Raw genomic sequence first — 17,492 nt, forward strand, 5'->3', positions numbered from 1 at the left:
TACTGATTCTTCTAAGACCTGAGTTCGTTTATTGAAAACTCTATATGCTTTGCTGTTTGTTGAGTAGCCTAAAAAGATAGCTTCATCAGCTTTTGAATCAAACTTGGCAAGGTTGTCTTTAGTATTTAAAATAAAACATTTACACCCAAAGGCACGAAAGTATCCAATGTTGGGTTTTCGTCCTTTCCAAAGTTCGTAGGGAGTTTTCTTCAATATGCGTCTAATTAGAGCCCTATTGAGTATAGAACAGGTTGTGTTGATAGCTTCACCCCAAAAGTACTTTGGAAGCCTATTCTCACTCAGCATTGTCCTGGCTACACTACAAAAAAATTAGTTTATTGTTACGAAATTTTTTGTCACAACATATACATATTTCGTCACAATATACTTATAGTGACAAAAAAATTAGTCACAGGTTTCGTTGCAATAAGCTCGTCTCAATAAGTTTGTTGTGACGAAATTATGATTTGTCTCGACTGTTAATATTATGTTGTGACAAAATTTCATTAGTCACCTTTATGTTATATGTTGTGACTAATAATTTGTCAGAATATGTATTATATTTGGTTGCTACAAGTTTATATTAGTCTCAATATATGAGTTGTTTTGACAAATATTTAAAATTTATTGTGACAAAATTAGTTAATATGACAAATAATATTTGTTGCAGATAGTTTATTATTTTGTTGTGATTGACATAATATTTATTGCAATTACTTTAATGTGACAAATAATATTTTGACAAACTAGGTTCAATACTGTATATTTAATTTATTGCGATTAGTAAATCGTCATAAATCCAATTGAATTTCATTTCTAATGGTTATATTAGTCACAAAAATATTATTGTTTTAATCACAGATTGTTTTTTTTATTGTATCAACACGACTTGTTAACTTATATTTGTCATAAATCAAACTTAATTATGATGAATGAATAAGAGAAAATATTCATTAAGTAATATTATAATCCCAATCCAATATCATCAATCCACAAACAGAAATAATAAATTATTCTAATGGTGGTAAAAATTAAAACGCTAATTCAATCATATTGAAGAACATAGGAATTTATAAACAATATTAAATCTAAAAACTAATCTCCAATTTCGAGACAATGGAACAAACTCTGAATCCAGGCAAGAAAAAAGCTTCATCTGCATTTAAAAAAATTAAAAGGAATAATTAGTATAAAAAATAAACACTAAATCCTACATAACATAATAATATTAAAGAGATAAATACTTTCAATCATCAGAAAAGAGAAGATGGAGAAATTTGGCCTCGTTAAAAATTGAACATCCAACAAAAGAAAAAGTAAAACTTATTTGCCAAAGAAGCAAAAAGAGAGAAATTTTGGGGTATCATATATAGTCATTCCAAGTAGTACAACCGCACTTGAAAAATAGCACAAGGAAGAATTTCCATATTGGAAAATTGTTTTGGTTTTTTCCAACTAGTTCTCACCAACCTATACACAAACTACAACTAGAATTTCACAATCTTTTTATTGTCATTTTACTACTTTGTACTAGTCAGATATATCCTAAGGCTCCTCTATCCAAGTTAAAAATTGTGAAATCCATTTAGACCACTTGTGAACAACCAATCTCTATAAGTAATGTTGAATTGAAATTCACAAGCATAATCAATTAGTAAGAGTAATATAAACTCAATGCAGAACTAGAGCATTCGTTAGAGCTGACTAAAAGTGAATTTTCTGAATTAAATGCTCACCTTGAAAATTGAAGGGTCTGCCTCTTTGCCTTCTACAGTCTTTTTGCATCACTACTCAAATTAATGCCTATAGGGAAAGTCATTAAGAATACGCATAACCCATCTAAAAAGAAGATTTGAAGTATTTCTGCACAAACAACTAAATAGATTATATAACCAGAAAAAAGTGATTGAAGAAAGAAGTTGTACATTTTTAATAGTATTAATAAAAAAACACTTTTTTTCTAACATCAAAACTTACACATAACAAAAAAATATACATATATGAAAATTTTGCAGAGATAATACTATAAACAAGTTGAGAAAATGGGAAATACGGTGTTGGAATTATTGTCAGAAGGATTCGGTTTGTAGGCAAACTACTTGAAAGACATAGGTTGTGGTGAGGGACATATTCTCTTAGGGCATTACTATCTAGCGTGCCCGCAACAAGAATTAACATTTGGCATAAGTTAGCATACTGATAACGCCTTTCTTACAGTTCTTCTGCGATATCAAATTGGTGGTCTTCAAGTTGTTCATCAGAATCAATGGATTGATATCCCTCCCACTCCTTCCGCTCTTATCATTAATATTGGTGATTTTCTGCAGCTAATATCAAATGATAAGTTGATAAGCATGGAGCACAGGGTGCTGGAAAATCGTATAGGACCAAGAGTATACATGGTGACCTTTTCTTTAGCACAGAACTAAAATCAACACCAAGAATCTGTGGGCCTATCAAGGAACTGTACTATGAAGATAATCCTCTTAAGTACAAGGAAACCACAGTCAAAGAATATACTACCTATTTCAATGCTAAAGGCTTTGATGGCACTTGTGCTCTGCTGCATTTGGGCTCTGAGATTTTCCTGTACTAAGGAAAGTGCTATATATCAGCATTCTTAGTCACTAAAATAGGAACCTCAACTAGATAAAGTGGTATCTCGGGTTAAGTTCATAAGCATTACTTTTCATAGAAAAAAATAAAGATGGATCTGTTTGGGTGAAAAAATGCCTTTGATGCTATAAACTTTGTGACAAGAAAAAAATAAAAAATATTCAGAACTTGAATTTGCAACATGCTAAAACAGAAAATTCATGGGTAAGCGCATTAAATCAAAGGTTACCTGAAGAGGGAAGCCATTTTACACCGTAGGAAGGATCTTGCACAATGAGGTTAGACAAATATAGAAATCTAAAATAGAAAATTCATGAGTTTAATTACGCAAAAAAAAACCCTTCAATAATAGGAAAAAAGGAAATCCCAATTATGAGCATATCTCTACAATGAAACGTTGAATGACTGAAGATACATACATGAGCAAGAACCATTCAAGGAGAATACTCCAGCAGAAATTTGGAGGGTTTTATCCCGGAGAATTTTCCGAATCAGAAAGGGAGTCAGTGGTGCTTGAAGTAGGAGGTTCGGCCGTGACTTTGCTGCTCGGAACTCTATTCGCCCTTGTTGCTAACCACAAGACACCGATAGAGACTGCAAAACGTCGAAATCGATTTTCTCATTTGTTTCAAAAAAAAACGCAAAACAAAATAAATGGAAGATCGAGGAGGCTTGAATGGAGCAAGGGAGGAAGCATGATTATGGAGAAGGGAGGATTGAAGGAGTAAACAAAATTGAAACAGAGAACCGTCAAAGAGAGAGGCGGTGGATGGGAAAGTTCATAAAGAAAGAAAAAACCTAAATGTTTTTGAGTGAGGGTTATTTTGTTTAGCTAGGTTTATTTCACATTTCTAATTTAATTTATTTAATTAAGAAAATTGTAACATAAATAAATTATAAAACAAAACAATTAAAATATTTTTACCTTTTGAAAGATAATACGCCAATCCAAAAAAATTGAAAAAAACAATTTCATTAATTACCAATTTATGAAAATATAAGGTACCAAAATAGATCTATGGTTTTTTTTGAAGAAGTATCAATTTAGGTTTAACGTATAAAATAGCACCAATATAAGCTTAACGTTTTAAAAAGGGTATTAATTTAGATCTTGAAAACGGATTGGACATATCATTTTCATTACTCCATTAAGTTCTGATTTCTCCCCGCACGTACAATTGACAAACCTTAATGGAGTAATATCAATTACGTATCTCGTTCTGTTATTGAGGTCTAAATCGGTACATTTTTTAAAACATTAAGCCTATATTGGTGTTATTTTGTACATGAAGCTTAAATTGATATTTTCTCAAAAACCATAGACCTATTTTGGTATCTTATCCGTGTTTTTGTACCTAATAAATGTGGGGAAATGTTAAAAAGTAATGTTTTTTTTTAATTTTCCTATATCCATTGGATAGACAATATTAGTTTTTAAAAATTGATAATTAATTAAATTTTTTATTTTTTTTAAATTAACAAACGTAAAATATATTAACTAATATGATTCTTAAAAAAAATCATTTGAGTTCACAAATATTTAACAACTGGCACAAAAAAAATTTAACACCTAAACTTTGTATTAGTATCAAAATGTCTCTAAATAATAATATTCAGATATGAAGACTAAAAAAAACTGTAACAAAAAAATTTAATGACAAACTATCGTCATAATTATAATTTGGATATTTATTGTGGCCAATTACTATTTATTGCCATAGTCATAAATATTTTTATGAAACTAAAAATTGTTAAATTATGATATTTTGACAAAAGTATTAGTCACAACAAAATTATATTTTTTGAGACAAAATATTTTTCTCTGTATGTTTATAAATTTGCACCAAAAATTTCCGTCACATATATAGCTACGAACAGTCGTGACAAATTAATTTTGTCCCAATATATTTACATATAGTGACAAAATTTTGTCAGAATAAGTATTTCATCACAACTTTTTGTCTTTAGTCCGACTTTTGTGACAAATGCTTAATTTGGTCACAATAACCATATTTATTGCGACAAAACACAATTTCGTCATAATAGAATTAGTCACAATATCAGGAATTTTTTGTAGTGCTATTTCAACCATGGTTCTGTTCTTCCTTTCAACTACCCCATTCTGTTGAGGAGTTTTAGGAGCAGAGAAGTTATGGTCAATGCCGCTGGCTTCACAGAACTCAACAAACTGTTGGTTTTTGAATTCTCCACCATTATCACTTCGAATGTGAGCTAGTTTTAGGTCTTTATCATTTTCAAGTTTTCTAACCAATGTTAAAAATGTCTCAAAGGTTTCATCCTTGCTACTCAGCAAGATGATCCAAGTGTACCGAGAAAAGTCATCTACAATGACCAAGGAAAATCTCCTACCACCCAAGCTCAGCGGCTGGACTGGTCCGAAGAGATCCAAGTGTAGCAACTCTAGTGGACGCTTAGTTGAGACGATGTTTTTACTGTGAAAAGATTTTTTGGTTTGTTTTCCTTGCTGACAAGCATTGCACAATTGATCCTTTTCAAACTTAAGTTCGGGTAGTCCCTAAACTAATTGCTTTCTTGCTAATTTGGCCAGGAGGTCCATGCTTACATGACCAAGTCTCCTGTGCCATAGCCAGGAATTTTCTTTCTTTGATACTAAGCATATATTTTTTGAAAATTTCTTTTCCAAATTCAGCATAAAGACATTGTCAACACGAGGGGCGGTTAAAATCAATTCATTCGTTTTCCCCTCGAGTATTTTACATCCAGTGGCATCGAATATAACCTTTCTACCGCTATCACACAGTTGAGCTACGCTCAGTAGGTTATATTCAAGTCCTCTGACTAGGGAGACTGACTCAATAGTAGGATTACCACCAACGGTTCCTGACCCTACTATCTTACCCTTTTTGTTGTCTCCAAAACTTACGCTTCCTCCTCGTTTAAGCTCAAGTGTGATGAACTGAGTTTCATCACCCGTCATGTGCCTCGAGCATGCACTGTCAATGTACCACAACTTTGACTTCTCTGCACACCTCAGGCTGACCTGCAATATAACTAGTTATCTTTAGGTACCCAAGTCTTTTTGGGTCCTCGTTTGTTAGGCACAGCAGGTGATACATCATATTTCATTTTATGACGGCACACGTTGGTGGTGTGGCCAGTCTTACCACAGAAGTCACAATGGACCTTCCTTTGTGGTCGCCTTATTGGCGGGTCAGCACCATTGTGCTGAGCATGCCAACACACCTTGGTAGTTTGACCTTTCTTCCCACAAAAGTCACATTGGACATTTCGTTGGGGAGTCCATTTCCACTGAATAATACCTAAGTACTCAGCGTAATGATGAACATTTTTCTTATTCGGAACCTTTAGCTGGTTCTGAATAGATGTGATGTCTTTCCTCAGCTTCTTAGAGTCTGATTTGACCTCAGTGACATAATTATGCATGATTTTAAGATTTTCATCCTGCCTAGTATTGTCCTGGAGAAGATGACGAAGGTCACTGAGTTTGACCTCCTCAATCTCATCACATCGCCTGCTGAGTGCTCGCACTTTCTTGTTACACTTTTTGACAAGTGTGTAGAGATCACTCAGGGCGTTAATCATTTCGTTTCTGAGCAAAGGTAGAGTTGTTGCCTCAGTTGGTTGTTCCTCATTGTCAGATGCACATAATGAGTCAGCTTGCTCAGAAAGATAGAGGTCAGCAGCCTCATCTGCCATGAAGTAGATGTTTGCTGACTCAGTGGCTTCAGCTCCTGATGAAGATGATTCATCGCTATCGCTCCAAGTGGCCACCATTGCTTTTCTCCCACTTTTTTTGTCCTTCTTTAGAGTAGGACAGCTTGACTTGATACGGCCAGTTTGATGACATTCAAAGCATGTGATAGGCTTTGAGCTTTCCTTCTTGTATTTGTTGTCGCTTGACTCAACTTTGTATTTATCATATTTCTTGAATGGCTTTCTGCTGTACTTGTCATTCTTGCGGAACAGCTTCTTCATCTTTCTCGTGAACATGGCCATTTCTTCATCATCAGATGAGTCACCATCAGTGGAGTCAGCTTTCATGATAAGAGATTTTTGCTTCTTGTAGGCTTTTTCTTTCAACTCAAATTTTTTCATTGATATCTCATGGGTCAGCAGAGATCCGATGAGCTCATCATACTTGTAGGTGGTTAGGTCTTGGGCTTCCTCAACGGCTGTCTTCTTCGCTTGCCAGCTTTGGGGAAGACTCCTTAGTATCTTCTTCACTTGCTCTTCCTCAGTGAAGTTCTTGCCAACCCTCTTGAGTTCGTTAATAATGTTGGTGAACCTTGAGTTCATGTCAGAAATTCCTTCACCATCATTCATCTCGAACAACTCGTACAGCCTCATGTGTTGGTTCACCTTGGATTTCTTGACCTTACTGGTTCCTTCATAGGTGACCTCCAGCTTCTTCCATATCTCCTGTGCTGACTCGCAACCTGAGATTTTATTGTACTCTGCAGCATCTAACGCACAGTGAAGCATGTTTATAGCAGCGACATGATTTTGCAGTTTCTTGAGGTCATCCTCTGACCACTTAGCCTCAGCTTTGACAGACGTTTGTCCGTAAACAGTTTCAACAGGAACAAATGGGCCTTGGACTATGGAAAGCCATGCACTCATGTTTGTTGCCTGAATGAAGTTTTTCATTCTGTTCTTCCAAAAGGTATAGTTAGACCCAAAAAACAGAGGAGGCCTAGTAATGGACAGTCCCTCAGGGAGAATCTGAGTTGTCTGATTTCCTAGGAGGAAACGAGTGCTGTTCTCAGCCATTGTGGGGATCAGCTCAAGATAGTTATATCTTGTTCAGCGAGCTGTTAAGCTCTGATACCACTTGTTGGTCCCGTATAACGTGACAATATTAGTTCCGAGGGGGGGTTAGGAACTATTTAAAATATTTCACGTATGGCTGACTGTTAATTTTGAACTTAGACTTTCTTGAAGTCTTTTAGCACGGTGAAACTGAGTAAGTTTTAGATACAAGCGTCGACAGGTGACTAAGTCTGAATCTATCCTTGAGTCAGGAGATAATACTTGAGTCTATTCCTGAACTCAGCTTCTCAGTTCACTCAACTCAGCTTATGTTCTTTTTAGCGTTTAACTAGGCAGTGTTATAGCAAGCAATAATTTAAGGAGATAAGGGTTAGAAAGATATTACTTAGTAGACGTATCCTGGTTCGGTCTCTCTGCCTATGTCCAGTCCCCGGAATTCCTTCCGAGCTTTTTAGAATCCTCTACTAAGCTCTTTAAAGGTAGATGATAAGGGTATTTTACCCCTATCTTTTAGCGTGATTTACGGGTTGATTTTGGATAAAATAAATAAGTTTAATTACAAAAATAAAGTGTTTTGATAAAATAAAGAAATAAAAATAAATCTCGTACTTTCAGTTAATTTTCCTCGTTTTTTATTAGTTTAGGAAATAAAAACGTCAAGCTAACTCGGCTCTCAAGATTTGTATTTCATGTACGAGAAAGGAGCAAAAATCCACTCCATACGTGGGGCGTATCATCCCTTACGTGGGGCGTGAAACATGGTGTCGGTAATGATTGCCTTATTCGCAGACGCCATGTGGAACTGACTCAGAATACGCGGGGCGTATGCCACCATACGCGGGGCGTATGACACATGTCGGCAATAATTGGCCTAATCCTGAAAGTCAGACTGCATTGTCTCCCAGAGTCAACTATCCATACGCGGGGAGTATCACCATATACGCGGGGCGTAAAAGGCAGTTCTTCAACATAAAAAGATCAGAGACTCATTTACGCGGGGCGTACTTCAGCTACGCACGGTGTAAAAGCACCAATTCAAGCAATAAAACTTTAGAGACTCAAATACGCGGGGCGTACAATCCTTTACGCATGGCGTGCTTGAGACAACAAGACAACGAATTGGCCCACATGCAGGAGATTTCTGACAGAATGGGCATTTACGCGGGGCGTAGACCACTTTACGCGGGGCGTATCATGGGATTTCTGCACCAAATAATGTTGCTCCATACTTGTACTTTGTGAAATTACAAGCTTGCCCTTGCTTGATGTCTATAAATAGGAAGCTCTTGAACTTCATTTGACACCAAGAAATAATTACACACTAGAGAGCAAACTATACTTGTTTTGTTACTTGTTGTAGTATAGATTCAGTTTTTGTAGCTAAACTCTCCACCTCGAGAGCTTGTTCGGTTGTTCCGGCATTCCATCAAAGTTCCGCTCCACCATTCGTCACCAAGCTCGAGAGTCCCACCTCCATGACCTAGGAGACGGCTTTGAGTCTGGTTAGCTAGTTTCAAGGGCGGATTCTCCCCTTTTACGTGCTAATTAGCTTGTACTCTTCCTATGTACTAGGCTTGGTTGTATCCCATTTATATACATTTCATATTTATAATTTCATGATTTATAATCTCTATTTCCCTTTACGTGTTAGTATTTGCTACTTGTTTTGATATTGATAATTGACTATTGTGTAGGAGAACGCGATTTTCGACGCCATTCGGGCTATCTTTAGGGAGTTATATAGGTGTTGCCCTACCGAAAGTGACAAATCGGAAACCGTAGGAATTGACAAGCCACGAAACTTACGGGCCCTAGTTTCTAATTCCCCCGCATTAGACACGCCTTGACTAGGAATTACGTAGTCTAAGTGCTTCACGGGTCGGTCCTACTATACTTAGTCGTCTTTGCAAGAGTAAATTATTATCCGTATACATTTAGAGTCATTAATTATCGTGGTTATAACTTATCAGTATTCATCCCACTTCATAGGGTTTTAGCTACACAAATCTGAGTCACCAATAGTTAGGATAGTGTGTAGTTGTATCTTGCTTCACCCCAAAGTAATCGCTGCTTAAATAACATACGAAACCGAGTCGTCTAATACTTGTAATTATAAATCCCGTGGATTTGATACCCGGTCTTAACCAGATTATTACTTGATACGACGGGGTACACTTGCCCCTAAGTAGTCGTAGCATCTAGTAGAGTTAAGAACATTTAAAAGATCACATCCATAGATATAGAGTCCGCACTCATAATATATATTTCGTCATTAGAAAAACTCTACCTAGATCTTACGCTATCAAGTTTTTGGCGCTGTTGCCGGGGATTTATAATCTCCTACAATATTAGACAAAAACGTTTCATTGTTAGTTTAAGCATTCTTTTTGTATAAATTGTTTATATATATTTTGACTAACATTATTCTTTTTTGTTGATAACCTTTTATACTTCTTTTTACTTTATGCACACCCGATCTAAAAGTGATTCTCTTATTCCTATTGATCTCGAAATTGAACGTACTCTTTGTAGGATTCGAAAAGAGAGAATGGCAAATCTCAACGATGAAGCTAACCAGCCCGAGATCAACCAAAGGGTGCCGGAACAACCCGTGAATAACGACCGTAATGGTGAAGGCAACGACACGCGTTCGATATTGGAGATTCTTGCTCCACATCGTCCTCAAATCCGCCACGGAATCGTTGCCCCCACCATTCCGGCCGACACATTTGAAATAAAGACTAGCATGATCCAATTAATTCAACAATTCGGTCAATTCGGAGGGGAACCCCATGAAAACCCTAACAAACACCTTGATAAATTTCTTATGTGTGCCGAAACGTCACGGCAAAATAATGTTCCAGTTGAGGCCGTCCAACTAAAACTATTTCCTTTTTCTTTGACAGGACAGGCGTTGGAATGGTTGCACTCGTTAGAGGCGGGATCGATCACATCGTGGAAGGAACTCGAGAAGGAGTTCCTATCTTACTACTTCCCGCCCTCTAAAACGGTTAAATTGAGAAAAGATATCACTTCCTTTCGGCAACTTGGACACGAGGCCCTCCACTTAGCTTGGGCTAGGTTCCGAAAGCTGCTCCGAAGCTGTCCCCATCACGATATCCCTAAGCATGATTTAGTAAGTACTTTTTATCATGGTCTAACACCTACTAATCGTGCAATCGTTGATTCCGCCGCAGGTGGGGATTTGTTTCGCAAATCGGCAAGCGAGGCGTATGAGCTCATTCACGAATTAGCTAGGAAAAGCGTCCAATGGCAAGAAGATCGGCTTGCCGAACCCTCGCAGCATCAAACCCTTGCCGTAGAAGATGAGGCTCCCATAATCTTCATGATCGAAATGAACAAGAAACTGGACGCTTTAATGGCGCAAATGAGCCTCCAAAATTCAGCACAAGTCTTAGTGTGCTCTCACTGTGGTGGTGGCCACCAAGGTAAGGATTGTCAAGCCGGAAGCCCTTTTACCGGTGACACCGAAAGCGTAAGTTATGTAGAGGGACAACAAAGGTATAATTCTCATTATAACTCCTATCCTAACACGCATGCTTATCACCACCATAACAATAATAATAACGGAAGGAGGCTTCAACACATTCCATCTTATGATAACGAGCGGAATGTATTGAAGCCCCCATCCGAACCCCATGGTAAATTTGTGGGACAAGGGTTGGGCCAATTCCGTCATGACCAAGAAGGGCAAAATTCACAACCTCCTAGCAATGCGCAAGACGCAATGGTAATTGATCTTCTTAAAGAAATATCTTCCCTTCTTGCTAACAATGAAGCATTTTGCAGGGACTTGGGACAGCAAGTGGCCCAATTAAGTCGCCAACGATAAGGGAGACAACATGGGTCTCCCCCGACTAACACTAAACAAAACCCGAGACCAAAAGATTGGGAGACCGCATATGCAATAACTCTCCGTAGTGGTAAGGGTTTGGAACCACCGGTTCCCAAGGCGACTCCACCCGCTCCACAGGTAAGTAATAAACCGGAAGTGGTAAGCAACCCCGGTTCGGATCCAAAACCCTCAACTTCCTTGGATAAGAATAAAAATGTGTGTGACCCAATTGGAGCTTACGTGCCGAAGCTCCCTTTTCCACAACGGCTTAAAAAGGAAAAATTGGACCACCAATACGGCAAGTTTTTGGAAATCTTTAAGAAACTTCACATTAACATTCCACTTGCGGAAGCATTGGAGCAAATGCCCACATATGCGAAGTTTCTTAAAGAAATCCTCGCCAAAAAGAGGAAGTTGGATTATAATGAGACGGTAGCGCTCACGGAGGAATGCTTCGCGATTATAACGAACAAACTCCCACCTAAACTCAAGGATTGCATATATGCGGATGCCATTCAGGCTTTGTAACGCCCCCGCCACCTTTCAAAGGTGCATGACGGCTATATTCTCCGAAATGATTGAGGATTTCATAGAAGTCTTCATGGACGATTTTTCTGTTTTTGGGTCGTCCTTTGAGATTTGTTTAAGTAATCTTGATAAGGTCCTCCAACGTTGCGAAGACACTAACCTTGCGCTCAGTTGGGAAAAATGTCAATTTATGGTTCAAGATTGCATTGTTTTGGGACACAAGGTGTCCGGGGAGGGGATCGAGGTCGATCCGGCCAAGATCGAGGTAATTGAAAAATTACCTCCACCAATCAACGTTAAGGGAATTCGGAGTTTCTTGGATCATGCGGGGTTCTATAGACGATTCATCAAGGATTTCTCTAAGATAGCAACCCCCTTGACCCAACTCCTTGCAAAGGATGCGGAATTTAGTTTTTCCCCCGAATGTTTACTTGCATTTAATACGCTAAAGGAAAAACTAGTTAATGCACCTATCATGGTGAAACCCGATTGGAACCTCCCCTTTGAGCTCATGTGTGATGCGAGTGATTTGGCTGTAGCCGCTTGTTTGGGCCAACGGGTGGATAAACTCTTTCGCCCTATCTATTATGCGAGCAAAACGCTCAATGAGGCCCAACAAAACTATTCCATCACAGAAAAGGAGATGCTTGCCGTTGTTTTTGCTTTCGATAAATTTAGGTCATATCTTGTGTTATCCAAAATTATTGTATACACTGACCACGCAGCTCTCAAGTACTTGATGACTAAGCAGGACGCCAAACCACGTTTGATACGGTGGATCCTACTCCTACAAGAATTCGACATCGAGATCAAAGATAAAAAAGCAGTGGAGAATGTTGTGGCCGATCATCTCTCTCGTGTACAAGGCGAGCAAGGCGAATCTTCGAAAGCTATTGAGATTAAGGAGACCTTTCCTGACGAAGCACTCTACGCGGTAACATCTTTACCTTGGTATGCCAATATGGCAAACTACAAAGCCGGTAATATTCTTCCCCCGCACCTTACATATGAGCAGCGTAAGAAATTCTTTCACGATGCTAAGCATTATTTTTGGGAAGAACCCTATCTGTTCAAATCTTGTGCCGATAACATTATTCGTAGGTGTATACTGGAAGAAGAGGTTAATCATGTGTTACATATGTATCATACCCAAGAGCCGGGGGGCCATTTTGGCCCTAGTCGGACTATGGCAAAAGTCTTACAATGTGGGTTTTATTGGCCTACTTTGTCCAAAGATTCCCAAGACTTCGTCAAATCATGTGACGCTTGTCAAAGGAGTGGAAACATTTCCTGAAAACACGAAATGCTCCAATAAGGGATCTTAGTTTGCGAACTTTTTGACGTGTGGGGGATAGACTTCATGGGACCTTTCCCTAAGTCGCATAACAACGCTTACATTCTTGTAGCGGTTGACTATGTCTCCAAATGGGTAGAGGCCGTTGCCTTACCTTCAAACGACTCTAAAGCGGTAGGGAAATTTATAAAGAAAAACATTTTTACTCGGTTCGGGACCCCTCGAACTATCATTAGCGACGGGGGTTCCCACTTTTGCAACCGGCAATTCGATCAACTCTTACTTAAATATGGGGTTGCACATCGAGTCTCTACACCCTACCACCCGCAAACTAGTGGGCAAGTTGAGGTTTCTAACCGAGAGCTAAAACGCATTTTAGAAAAAACGGTTAACTCCTCTAGGAAAGACTGGAGATTGAAGCTCGATGATGCTCTTTGGGCTTACTGCACGGCGTTTAAGACGCCCATCAGGATGTCCCCTTATCGTCTAGTTTTTGGAAAGTCATGCCATTTGCCCATGGAATTAGAACATAAAGCCTATTGGGCGCTGAAATTTTTAAATTTTGACATGCAGGCTGCGGGAGAACACCGCCTCCTCCAACTCAATACTCTTGATGAACTCCGCTTAGGGTCATACGAAAATGCCAAACTCTACAAAGAACGTACCAAGTGGTGGCACGATAAGCACATCCAAGTTCGGGAGTTCAACAAGGGGGATCAATTCCTCCTCTATCATTCTCGCCTCCGGTTATTTCCCGGAAAATTGAAAAGTCGGTGGTCGGGACCATACACCGTCATCAACGTGCACCCCTCCGGAGCATGTGAAATCCAAGGTCCCGACAATGCAACCCTACGGGTCAATGGCCACCGTCTAAAGATATACCACGGCGGCGTTTTTCCACAACAAGGCGAAACCACACTCCTTGCACCACCGTAAGCTTGCACATCGCAAAGCAAAGTCGAGCTACTTCGACTCTAAACGTAGCATTGGTTTGACTCTCTCAAACTCCCTATATATATCTGTTCAATTTTTACTTGTTTTCTTCGTTTCGCTTCCCAGCCACGGAAAGCCAAATCCCAATTTGACATAATACGCGGGGCGTGTTCCTATGCACGCCCCGCGTATTTGTGCCTCTGATCCAAAATTCTACAAGGGACACCTTTTACGCAGGGCGTACCCCCTCTTACGCCCCACGTATAAGTTCCTTTCTGTGGTTCCTAAAGTTCAGAAACTCAAACGCGCGGGGCGCCCCCTATTATGTCCCGCGTATTTGAGTCTTTGACTCCAAAAACAATAAAAACACCGCCTTACGCAAGGCGCCCCCCTATTACGCCCCGCGTCTTTGAGCCTCTAACTCAAACCGCACTAAAAATGCTACCCTACGCGGGGCGCCCCTCTGGGCACGCCTCGCGTAGGGCACCTGACTACTAAGGGTCTTCTTTTCCTTCCTTACCTCTATTTTATTTTTGTTTTTGTTTTAATTTCTTTTTGCGACGCCCTTGGAATAGGCGTCATTTTAAATAACGCGGAGGGAGGTGCAACCCCGCACTTTTAGTTTGGTTTGCACTACCAAAAACAAAAATAAAAATTTAATAATAACAAAATAATTAAACTCATTTATTGACTCTTTAAAATTTTCCCGACACGCTATCCCTCCTTCGGAAATTAATTAAAGTTCTGTTATTTATCATCAAAAAATAAAAGCGACGGAACATAAAGGAATGATTCAATTAAGAGATTTTAGTCTTGATCTTAAAGTTAGGGAATTTGTGCAAAACTTAGGATTAGTACTAAACTAAGACATTGAGTCTTAACCCAAATGTTATCTCCATAATAAACTTTAAAAAGGCAATAAAAACGGGATAGTTGAGAATTTAGCGAAAACTTGATAGTACACAATTTTAAACCCGAATCTTTGTGAGGTATTCTTGAGCCTAAAAGAGTTCGTACGAGAACTCTAATTCTTTCACAATTTTTCGAGAGCTTTGACTTCACTCGACTCATAGAATTTGCATCCAATACCGGGTTAAGTACACTTAATTGTGGTAAAAAGGCAATAGATGATAAACCGAACCCACTTAGGTTAATTTTTCTTAATTTATTTTTTCTCGTTTTCATTGAACATTAGGAAACCCCTTCGAGCCTATTAACCAACTTTTTTTGTTAATACCCTCTTAACATTTAACCCTTTTTCCTCTTGTTCAATTACCGATATAATCAAGTTGTACCCGAATTACCCGAAATAAGTCACGACCTTAGCAAATGAGCACCATAAGTTTTCAAAATATTGTTTTTGTGCCTCTATCAAAACAAAGGATACGATAAAAATAAAAAGGCATTCTCAAGCTCCACCCGAGCAATTTTGAAGTACGTCTTGTAAAATTCCCCAAGGCCGAAATAAGCAATGATACGGTGCAATAACAAAACGGTATTTTTAAACTCGAGTTTCTTTAAACTAACCACTAAAGAATCCACCCACATTATAACCCCCCTCCGGGTTCATTTTTAATATTGCCTAACCATATTTTAGGAGGAAAAACCCGGATAAAAATGCAAATTCAACATGATCTCGAGTAAGTGCAAAGAAGAGTGCTAAAACACCGACCCACCTAAAATTGAGCGTAAGAGCGAAATCCCTTGGTGAGGTACTATCGGGTTCTCAAAAGATAATCAGCCCCCGTTAATATTTCCTATTAAATCTTGATCATGGAGGTTTCAAACAAGTTTTTGTACTCAATTGTTTGCGTAGGTACTTACCGAAACCTTTGCACAAACCCATAACTTTGAAATCACGCACTTGGCAAAACCAACCTTCGGTTTGTTTCTTAATTTTCTCAATCCCTTGTCTTTCGATTTCTTTTACTTGAGGACAAGTAAAACTTTAAAGTCCGAGGAGGTTTGATAGGGGTATTTTACCCCTATCTTTTAGTGTGATTTACGGGTTGATTTTGGATAAAATAAATAAGTTTAATTATAAAAATAAAGTGTTTTGATAAAATAAAGAAATAAAAATAAATCTCGTACTTTCAGTTAATTTTCCTCGTTTTTTATTAGTTTAGGAAATAAAAACGTCAAGCTAACTCGGCTCTCAAGATTTGTATTTCAGGTACGAGAAAGGAGTAAAAATCCACTCCATATGCGGGGCATATCATCCCTTACGTGGGGCGTGAAACATGGTGTCGGTAATGATTGCCTTATCCACAGACGCCATGTGGAACTGACTCAGCATACGCGGGGCGTATGCCACCCTACGCGGGGCGTATGACACATGTCGGCAATAATTGGCCTAATCCTGAAAGTCAGACTGCATTGTCTCCCGGAGTCAACTCTCTATACGCGGGGCGTAAAAGGCAGTTCTTCAATATAAAAAGATCAGAGACTCATTTACGCGCGGCGTACTTCAGCTACGCACGGCTTAAAAGCACCAATTCAAGCAATAAAACTTCAGAGACTCAAATACGCGGGGCGTACAATCCTTTACGCAGGGCGTGCTTGAGACAACAAGACAACAAATTGGTCCACATGCAGGAGATTTCTGACGGAATGGGCATTTACGCGGGGCGTAGACCACTTTACGCGGGGCGTATCATGGGATTTCTGCACCAAATAATGTTGCTCCATACTTGTACTTTGTGAAATTACAAGCTTGCCCTTGCTTGATGTCTATAAATAGGAAGCTCTTGAACTTCATTTGACACCAAGAAATAATTACACACTAGAGAGCAAACTATACTTGTTTTGTTACTTGTTGTAGTATAGATTCAGTTTTTGTAGCTAAACTCTCCACCTCGAGAGCTTGTTCGGTTGTTCCGGCATTCCATCAAAGTTCCGCTCCACCATTCGTCACCAAGCTCGAGAGTTCCACCTCCACGACCTAGGAGACGGCTTTGAGTCCGGTTAGCTAGTTTCAAGGGCGGATTCTCCCCTTTTACGTGCTAATTAGCTTGTACTCTTCCTATGTACTAGGCTTGGTTGTATCCCATTTATATACATTTCATATTTATAATTTCATGATTTATAATCTCTATTTCCCTTTACGTGTTAGTATTTGCTACTTGTTTTGATATTGATAATTGACTATTATGTAGGAGAACGCGATTTCCAACGCCATTCGGGCTATCTTTAGGGAGTTATATAGGTGTTGCCCTACCGGAAGTGACAAACCGGAAACCGTAGGAATTGACAAGCCACGAAACTTACGGGCCCTAGTTTCTAATTCCCCCGCATTAGACACGCCTTGACTAGGAATTACGTAGTCTAAGTGCTTCACGGGTCGGTCCTACTATACTTAGTCGTCTTTGCAAGAGTAAATTATTATCCGTATACATTTAGAGTCATTATTTATCGTGGTTATAACTTATCAATATTCATCCCACTTCATAGGGTTTTAGCTACACAAATCTGAGTCGCCAATAGTTAGGATAG

General features: G+C 38.8%; 1 long non-coding RNA gene and 1 pseudogene across 1 annotated transcript; one reads left to right on the forward strand and one right to left on the reverse strand.

Moving 5' to 3' along the window:
• Window positions 1-923: 923 nt before the first annotated feature.
• Window positions 924-3,432, reverse strand: LOC136227809 (uncharacterized). Its single transcript, XR_010688250.1, has 4 exons — window positions 3,036-3,432; window positions 2,846-2,913; window positions 1,737-1,863; window positions 924-1,156 (listed from the first exon to the last, which is right to left on the reverse strand). It is a non-coding gene; the product is annotated as an uncharacterized lncRNA (long non-coding RNA).
• Window positions 2,028-2,596, forward strand: LOC136226118 (1-aminocyclopropane-1-carboxylate oxidase homolog 1-like; annotated as a pseudogene).
• Window positions 3,433-17,492: the final 14,060 nt, after the last annotated feature.

This window comes from Euphorbia lathyris, chromosome 4 (assembly GCF_963576675.1).
Source record: "Euphorbia lathyris chromosome 4, ddEupLath1.1, whole genome shotgun sequence".
Taxonomy (NCBI): domain Eukaryota; kingdom Viridiplantae; phylum Streptophyta; class Magnoliopsida; order Malpighiales; family Euphorbiaceae; genus Euphorbia; species Euphorbia lathyris.